Source organism: Neovison vison, chromosome 12 (genome assembly GCF_020171115.1).
Source record: "Neovison vison isolate M4711 chromosome 12, ASM_NN_V1, whole genome shotgun sequence".
In the NCBI taxonomy this organism is placed as follows: Eukaryota; Metazoa; Chordata; class Mammalia; order Carnivora; family Mustelidae; genus Neogale; species Neogale vison.
Genome location: NC_058102.1, coordinates 77,411,787 through 77,420,707, shown reverse-complemented (window position 1 = coordinate 77,420,707; position 8,921 = coordinate 77,411,787).

Genomic DNA, 8,921 nt, shown 5'->3' with positions numbered 1-8,921 from the left:
AACCAGAAAATTAAGAAGAATTAAAAAAATAATTCATGGAAACAAATGAAAATGATAACACAACTGTTCAAAATCTTTGGGATGATGCAAAGGGGGTCCTAAGAGGAAAGTATATAGCAATACAAGAAGAAGAAGAAAGAAGAAGAAGATGACGACAAAGAGGAATAAAAAGGAGGAGGAAGAGGAAGAGGAGGAGGGAGAGGAAGGGAAGGAGGAAGGGGGATGGAGGAGGGGAGGAAGGGAAATAATAAAGATCAGAACTGGAAATAATGGAATATAACCAAAAGAACAGTAGAACAGATCAATGAAACTAGGAGCTGGTTCTTTGAAAGAATTAATAAGATTGATAAACCCCTGACCATACTTATCAAAAAGAAAGGAGAAAGGACCCAAGTTAATAAAATCAAGAATGAAAGAGGAGAGATCACAACCAATACCAAAGAAATACAAGAAACGGAGGCATTCTTAGGGATGTATAAACTACCAAAACTAAACCAGGAAGAAATAAAAAACCTGAAAAGACACATAACCAGTAAGAAAACTGAAGCAATAATCTAAAATTTCCCTACAAACAAGAGCTCAGGGCCAGAGGACTTCCCAGGGGAATTCTATCAAACATTTAAAGAAGAATTAATACCTATTCAGAAACTGTTCCAAAAAAAAAAAAAAGAAATGGAATGAAAACTTCCAAACTCATTTTATGAGGCCAGCATTACCTTGATCCCAAAACCATACCAAGACTCCATCAAAAAGGAGAACTACAGACCAATATCCCTGATGAACATGGATGTAAAAATTCTCACCAAAATACTAGCCAATAGAATCCAACAGTACATTAAAAGGATTATTCACCAAGGTCAAGTGGGATTTATTCCTGGGCTACAAGGGTGGTTCAACATCTTTAAACCAACCAATGTGATACAATACATTAATAAAAGAAAGAAGAAGAACCATATGATCCTCTCAATAGATGCAGAAAAAGCATTTGACAAAGTACAGCATCCTTTCTTGATCAAAACTCTTCACAATGTAGGGATAAAGGGTATATATATCTCAACATCATAAAAGCCATCTATGAAAAACCCACAGCAAATATCATTCTCGATGGGGAAAAAGTGAGAGTTTTTCCCCTAAGGTCAGGAACACAGCAGGGATGTTCAGTATCACCACTGCTATTCAACATAGTAATAGAAGTCCTAGCCTCAACAATCAGACAACAAAAAGAAATAAAAAGCCATCTGAATTGGCAAACAAGAAGTCAAACTCTCACTGTTTGCAGAGGATATAACAGTTTATGTGGAAAACCCAGAAGACTTCACCCCAAAACTGCTAGAACTCATACAGGAATTCAGTAAAGTGTCAGGATATAAAATCAATGCACAGATATCAGTTGCATTTCTATACACCAACAACAAGATAGAAGAAAAAGGAATTGAGGAGTTGATCCCATTTATAACTACACCCAAAACCATAAGATACCTAGGAATAAATCTAACCAAAGAAAACTATAAGGTTCTCGTGAAAGAAACTGAGGAAGACACTAAGAAATGGAAAAACGTTCCATACTCATGGATTGGAAGAACAAATATTGTGAAAATGTCCATGCTACCTAAAGCAATCTACACATTTAAAGCAACCTATCAAAACACCATCAGTTTTTTTCAAAGAAATGGAACAAATAATCCTAAAATTTATATGGAACCAGCAAAGACTGAATAGCCAGAGTAACACTGAAAAAGAAAACCAAAGTTGGTGGCATCACAATTCCAGACTTCAATCTCTATTACAAAACTGTAATCAGTCACAAAAAGAGACACATAGATCAATGGAACAGATTAGAGAATCCAGAAATGGACCCTCAACTCTATGATCAACTAAGTGACAAAGCAGGAAAGAATGTCCAATGGAAAAAACACTTCAACAGTGTTGGGAAAATTGGACAGACACATGCAGAAGAATGAAATTGGACCATTTCCTTAGGCCACACACAAAAATAGACTCAAAATGGATGAAAGACTTCAATGTGAGACAGGAATCCATCAAAATCCTTGAGGCGAACACAGGCACCAACCTCTTCGACCTCAGCTGCAGTAACTTCTTCCTAGAAACATCCCCAAAATCAAGGGAAACAAGGGCAAAAATGAACTGTTGGGACTTCATCAAGATTGAAAGCTTTTGTACAACAAAGGAAACAGTCAAAAAAACCAAAAAACAACTGACAGAATGGGAAAATATATTTGCAAATGACATATCAGATAAAGGGCTAGTATCCAAAAGCTATAAAGAACTTATCAAATTAAACATTCAAAGAACAAATAATCCAATCAAGAAATGAGCAGAAGACATGAACAGACATTTTTGCAAAGAAGACATCCAGATGGCCAACAGACACACAAAGAAGTGCTCCACATCACTTGGCATCAGGGAAATACAAATCAAAACCACAATGAGATACCACCTCACACCAGTCAGAATGGCTAAAATTAACAAGGCAGGAAATGACAGATGCTGGCGAGGATGTGGAGAAAGGGGAACCCTCCTACACTCTTGGTGGGAATGCAAGCTGGTGCAACCACTCTGGAAAACAGTATGGAGGTTCTTCATAAAGTTGAAAATAGAGCTACCCTATGACCTAGCAATTGCACTGCTGGATATTTGCCCTAAGGATACAAATGTGGTGATCCAAAGGAACATATGCACCCCAATGTTTATAGCAGCAATGTCCACAATAGCCAAACTATGGAAAGAGCCTACATATCCATCAACAGATGAATGGATAAAGAAGATGTGGTATATATATACAATGGAATACTACACACCTATCAAAAAAGAAATCTTGCCATTTGCAAGGACATGAATGCAACTAGAGGATATTATGCTAAGTGAAATAAGTCAAGCAGAGAAAGACAGTTATCATATGATTTCACTGATATCAGAAATTTGAGAAACAAAACAGAGGATCATATGGGAAGCAAGGGGAAAATGAAACAAGATGAAACCAGAGAGGGAGACAAACCATAAGAGACACTTAATCTCAGGAAACAAACTGAGGATTGCTGGAGAAGAGGGGGACTAGGCGGGATGGGGTGACTGGGTGATGGACATTGGGGAGGGTATGTGCTTTGATGAGTGCTGTGAATTGTGTAAGCCTGATGATTCACAGACCGGTACCCCTGAAACAAATAATGGATTACATGTTAATAAAAATTAATTAATTAATTAATTAATTTAAAAGGTTATGAAAGTCACTATTACTTGAAGTAATCATTTTCTAATGGTCTATCAGATGATTTCTCAGGTAATTGGATTAAGGATAGACATCTTTTCTCTTAATCACAACAAATAATCATAGTATACCACATTCTGTCTTTTCATAAAAAAGTAAAATGTACTGTACTCCCAAATTTAGAAGATAGATTTTGAATTTAGGATATAGAATGAGTCTCTTCCCTTTTGCTGACCTTTCCCCTTATATGTAGACATTGTTTTTCTGCCCCTGTTCAGAAATAGAACTAAGTAATACATTTGTTTTTAAGATTTGTTCTTATTTTGCTCAATTATTAATTAACAAAATTAATGATTTCTTACATTTCAATTAATTTTAGAAATGAACTAACTGACTTCATGAATTATTCAGGAAAGTTGTTAGCTTAAGAACTGTTTTCTCAGATGAAGAGTCACGACTTTGGGGGATCCTGAGCATGTGGGCGCTGGCGGTGTGCCTAGAGATGTCCCACAGAGGAGAGGAGTTCGAGTCCGAAGTTAACCGCGGCCAAACTGTGTATACCAACTTACACCACAGTGTCTGGAAATACTACATTAATGATATTTAGATTATTGTACCTGTATTTATTTATTTAGATTTTTCCTTGGGGGGAGACAAGATGGCAGGGAAGTAGGAGGAGGCGCCCTTTCAACCTGTACCCTAAAGTGAGCTGATTACCTTCCAAAGAACTCCGATCACCCATAAAATCAGCCTGAGATCAGAATTATACATGTCTGGATCTCTACAGGAGTAGAAGACGCCAGTGGGCAGTGTTTCTGTGTTTTTGTGTTTGTCCTGATAGTATATAAATCTTACACTTGGGGTTCTTTTTGGCAAGGCTCTTCCTTTATTTCCATATATATAATTTTTTTCTCTTGTCCTATACTTTTATCAGTCTTTTTGTTTGTCTCTTTTTGTTTGTATACTTCATAAATCTTACCTTGGGGCCCATTTGGGCTAAACCTCCTCTTTTATCTTCCCTTTCTTTCCTATCTCTCTCTCTCTCTTTTTCTTTTTCTTTTCTTTTTTCTCTTGTTTGGGTGGGGAATCCTGATTGTTCAGACATGTGCCAGGGTGCAATTTGACTGCACCATGGTCGATACATCCAGCTACATCCGTTCAGCCATCTCTCACAAAATGACTAGGAGGAGGAATGCCCAACAGAAGAAAAATAGAGAGGATGGGCCTTCTGCAACAGAGCTAATGGCTATCAACATAGACAATATGTTGGAAAGAGAATTCAGGCTAACAATTATCCAGGCAATAGCTAGGTTGGAGAAAGCCATGGATGACAAAACGGAATTGATTAGGACTGAACTGAAAGGGACCAGAGATGATGTTCACAATGTTAGGGCAGAGCTAAAAGCTACCAGGGATGAGGTTCACAATGCTCTCAATGAGTTCCAATCTAATCTAAATTCTCTCAAAGCTAGGGTAACTGAGACAGAAGATAGAATTAGTGATCTGGAGGACAAACAGATAGAGAGAAAGGATCAGGAGGAAGACTGGAACAAACAGCTTAGAAAACACAAAAACAGAATCAGGGAAATAAATGATGCCATGAAACGTTCCAACATCAGAATTATTGGAATCCCTGAAGGGGAAGAGAAAGAAAGAAGTCTAGAAGATATAGTGGAACAAGTTCTTCATGAAAATTTTCCCAATCTTGCGAATGGAACCAGCGTTCATGTACTAGAGGCTGAATGGTCTTCACCCAAGATTATAGATTCCAGAAAAACATCAAGGCACCTGATAGTCAAATTGAGGAATCATAATTGTAGATATAATCTCTTGAAAGCCACTAGGACAAAGAGGCTCCTTACTTACAGAGGAAAGCCCATCAGAATAACGTCAGACCTGTCCATAGAGACCTGGCAAGCCAGAAAGGGCTGGCAAGATATATTCAGGGCACTAAACGAGAAGAACATGCAGCCAAGAATACTTTATCCAGCAAGACTGACATTCAAAATGGATGGAGAGATAAAGAGTTTCCAAGACTGGCAAGGCTTAAAAGACTATGCGACCACCAAGCCGAGACTGCAGGAAATATTAAGGGGGGGTTCTATAAAAGAGGAAAAATCCTAAGAATACCATTGAACAGAAATATAGAGACAATCTACAGAAAGAAAGACTTCAAAGGTAACATGATGTCAATAAAAACATATCTATCAATAATCACTCTCAATGTGAATGGCCTAAATGCACCCATAAAATGGCACAGGGTTGCAGATTGGATAAAACGACAGGACCCATCCATACGTTGTCTACAAGAGACCCATTTTGAACCTAAAGATACACCCAGACTGAAAGTGAAGGGATGGAGAAGCATCTTTCATGCAAATGGGCCTCAAAAGAAGGCCAGGGTAGCGATTCTCATATCAGATAAATTAGATTTTAAACTAAAGACTGTAGTCAGAGATACAGAAGGACACTACAATATTCTTATGGGGACTATCCACCAAGATTATCTAACAATTGTAAATATCTATGCCCCCAATATGGGAGTAGCCAATTACATAAAAAAAACTATTAATCAAGATAAAGAGTCATATTGATATGAATATATTAATAGTAGGAAATCTTAACATGCCTCTCTCAGAAATAGACAGATCATTGAAGCAGAAAATCAATAGAGAAACAAAAGCATTGAATGACACATTGGACCAGATGGACCTCATAGATATATACAGAACATTCCACCTTAAAACAACAGAATACTCATTCTTCTCAAGTGCACATGGAACCTTCTCAAGAATAGACCACATACTGGGTCACAAATCAGGACTCAACCGATACCAAAAGACTGAGATTATTCCCTGCACATTCTCAGATCACAATGCTTTGAAACTGGAGCTCAATGACAAGGAAAAGTTTGGAAAGAACTCAAACACCTAGAAGCTAAAGACCACCTTGCTTAAGAATGTTTGGATCAACCAGGAGATCAAAGAAGAACTGAAACAACTCATGGAAACCAATGAGAATCAAGACACTTCAGTCCAAAACCTATGGGATACAGCAAAGGCAGTCCTAAGGGGGAAATACATAGCCATCCAAGCTTCCCTCAAAAAAAAAATTTAAAAATCCATAATACACCAGCTGTCTCTACACCTTAAAGAACTGGAGAATCAACAACAAATCAAACCAACTCCACACATAAGAAGGGAAATAATCAATATTAGAGCTGAGATCAATGAGGTAGAAACCAGAGACACAGTAGAACGTATCAATGAAACTAGAAACTTGTTTTTTGAAAGAATCAATAAGATCGATAAACCATTGGCCACACTAATCCAGAAGAAAAGAGAGAAAGCCCAAATTAATAAAATTATGAATGAAAAGGGAGAGATCACAACTAACATCAAGGAAGTAGAAATAATCATCAGAAGTTATTATCAACAGTTATATGCCAATAAGCTAAGCAACCTAGATGAAATGGATGCATTCCTGGAAAACTATAAACTCCCAAAATTGAACCAGGAAGAAACTGACAACCTGAATAGACCGATATCTAGTTAATGAGATTGATGTAGTGATCAAAAACTTCCCAAAAAACAAGAGCCCAGGACCTTATGGATTCGCTGGGGAATTCTACCAAACGTTCAAAGAAGAAATGACACCTATTCTCCTGAAGCTGTTTCAAAGAATTGAAGCAAAAGGAAAAAAAAAAAAAATTGAAGCAAAAGGAAAATCTCTTTCTATGAAGCCAGCATTACCTTGGTCCCCAAACCAGGCAAAGACTCTACCAAAAAGGAGAATTTCAGACCAATATCACTGATGAATATGGATGCTAAGATTCTCAAAAAGATCCTAGCAAACAGGATCCAACAGCACATTAAAAAGATTATCCACCATGACCAGGGGGGATTCATTCCTGGGCTACAAGATGGTTCAACATTCGCAAATCAATCAATGTGATAGAACAAATTATCAAGAGAAGAGAGAAGAACCACATGGTCCTCTCAATTGATGCAGAAAAAGCATTTGACAAAATCCAGCATCCGTTCCTGATTAAAAGTACAGGGATAGAGGGAACATTCTTGAACTTCCTAAATCTCTCTATGAAAGACCCACAGCAAATATCATCCTCAATGGGAAAAAGCTTGCAGCCTTCCTGTTGAGATCAGGAACATGACAAGGATGCCCACTCTCACCACTCTTGTTCAACATAGTATTAGAAGTCCTAGCAACAGCAATCAGACAACAAAGAGAAATAAAAGGTATCCAAATTTGCAATAAAGAAGTCAAACCCTCTCTCTTCACAGATGACACGATTCTTTATATGGAAAACCCAAAAGACTCCACCCCCAAACTTCTAGAACTTATACAACAATTTAGCAATGTGGCAGGATACAAAGTCAATGTACAGAAATCAGTGGCTTTCTTATACACTAACAATGAAAATACAGAAAGGGAAATTAGAGAATCAATTCTATTTACTATAGCACCAAGAACCATAAGATACCTGGGAATAAACCTAACCAAAGAGGTAAAGGATCTGTACTCGAGGAACTACAGAACACTCATGAAAGAAATTGAAGAAGACACAAAAAGATGGAAGACCATTCCATGCTCTTGGATCGGAAGAATAAACATTGTCAAAATGTCTATACTGCCTAGAGCAATCTATACTTTTAATGCCATTCCAATCAAAACTCCACCAGTATTCTTCAAAGAGCTGGAGCAAATAATCCAGAAATTTGTATGGAATCAGAAGAGACCCCGAATTGCTAAGGAAATGTTGAAAAACAAAAATAAAACTGGGGGCATCACGTTACCTGATTTCAAGCTTTATTACAAAGCTGTGGTCACCAAGACAGCATGGTACTGGCATAAAAACAGACACATAGACCAGTGGAACAGAGTAGAGAGCCTAGATATGGACCCTCAACTCTATGGTCAATTAATCTTCGGCAAAACAGGAAAAAATATACAGTGGAAAAAAAAACAGTTTTCAATAAATGGTTCTGGGAAAACTGGACAGCTATATGTGGAAGAATGAAACTCTACCATTCTCTTACACTGTACACAAAGATAAACTCAAAGTGGATAAAAGACCTTAATGTGAGACAGAAATCCATCAGAGTCCTAGAAGAGAATATAGGCAGTAACCTCTTCGATATCAGCCACAGCAACTTCTTCCAAGATATATCTCCAAAGGCAAAGGAAACAAAAGCAAAAATGAACTTTTGGGACTTCATCAAAATCAAAAGTTTCTGCACAGCAAAGGAAACAGTCAACAAAACAAAGAGGCAACCCACGGAATGGGAGAAGACATTTGCAAATGACAGTACAGACAAAAGTTTGATATCCAGGATCTATAAAGAACTCCTCAAACTCAACATACACAAAACAGACAGTCATATCAAAAAATAGGCAGAGATATAAACAGACACTTCTCCAATGAAGACATACGAATGGCTATCAGACACATGAAAAAATGTTCATCATCATTAGCCATCAGGGAGATTCAAATTAAAACCACAATGAGATACCACCTTACACCACTTAGAATGGCCAAAATTAGCAAGACAGGAAACAACACGTGTTGGAAGGGATGTGGAGAAAGGGGAACCCTCTTCCACTGTTGGTGGGAATGCAAGTTGGTGCAGCCACTTTGAAGAAAAGTGTGGAGATTCCTCAAGAAATTAAACATAGA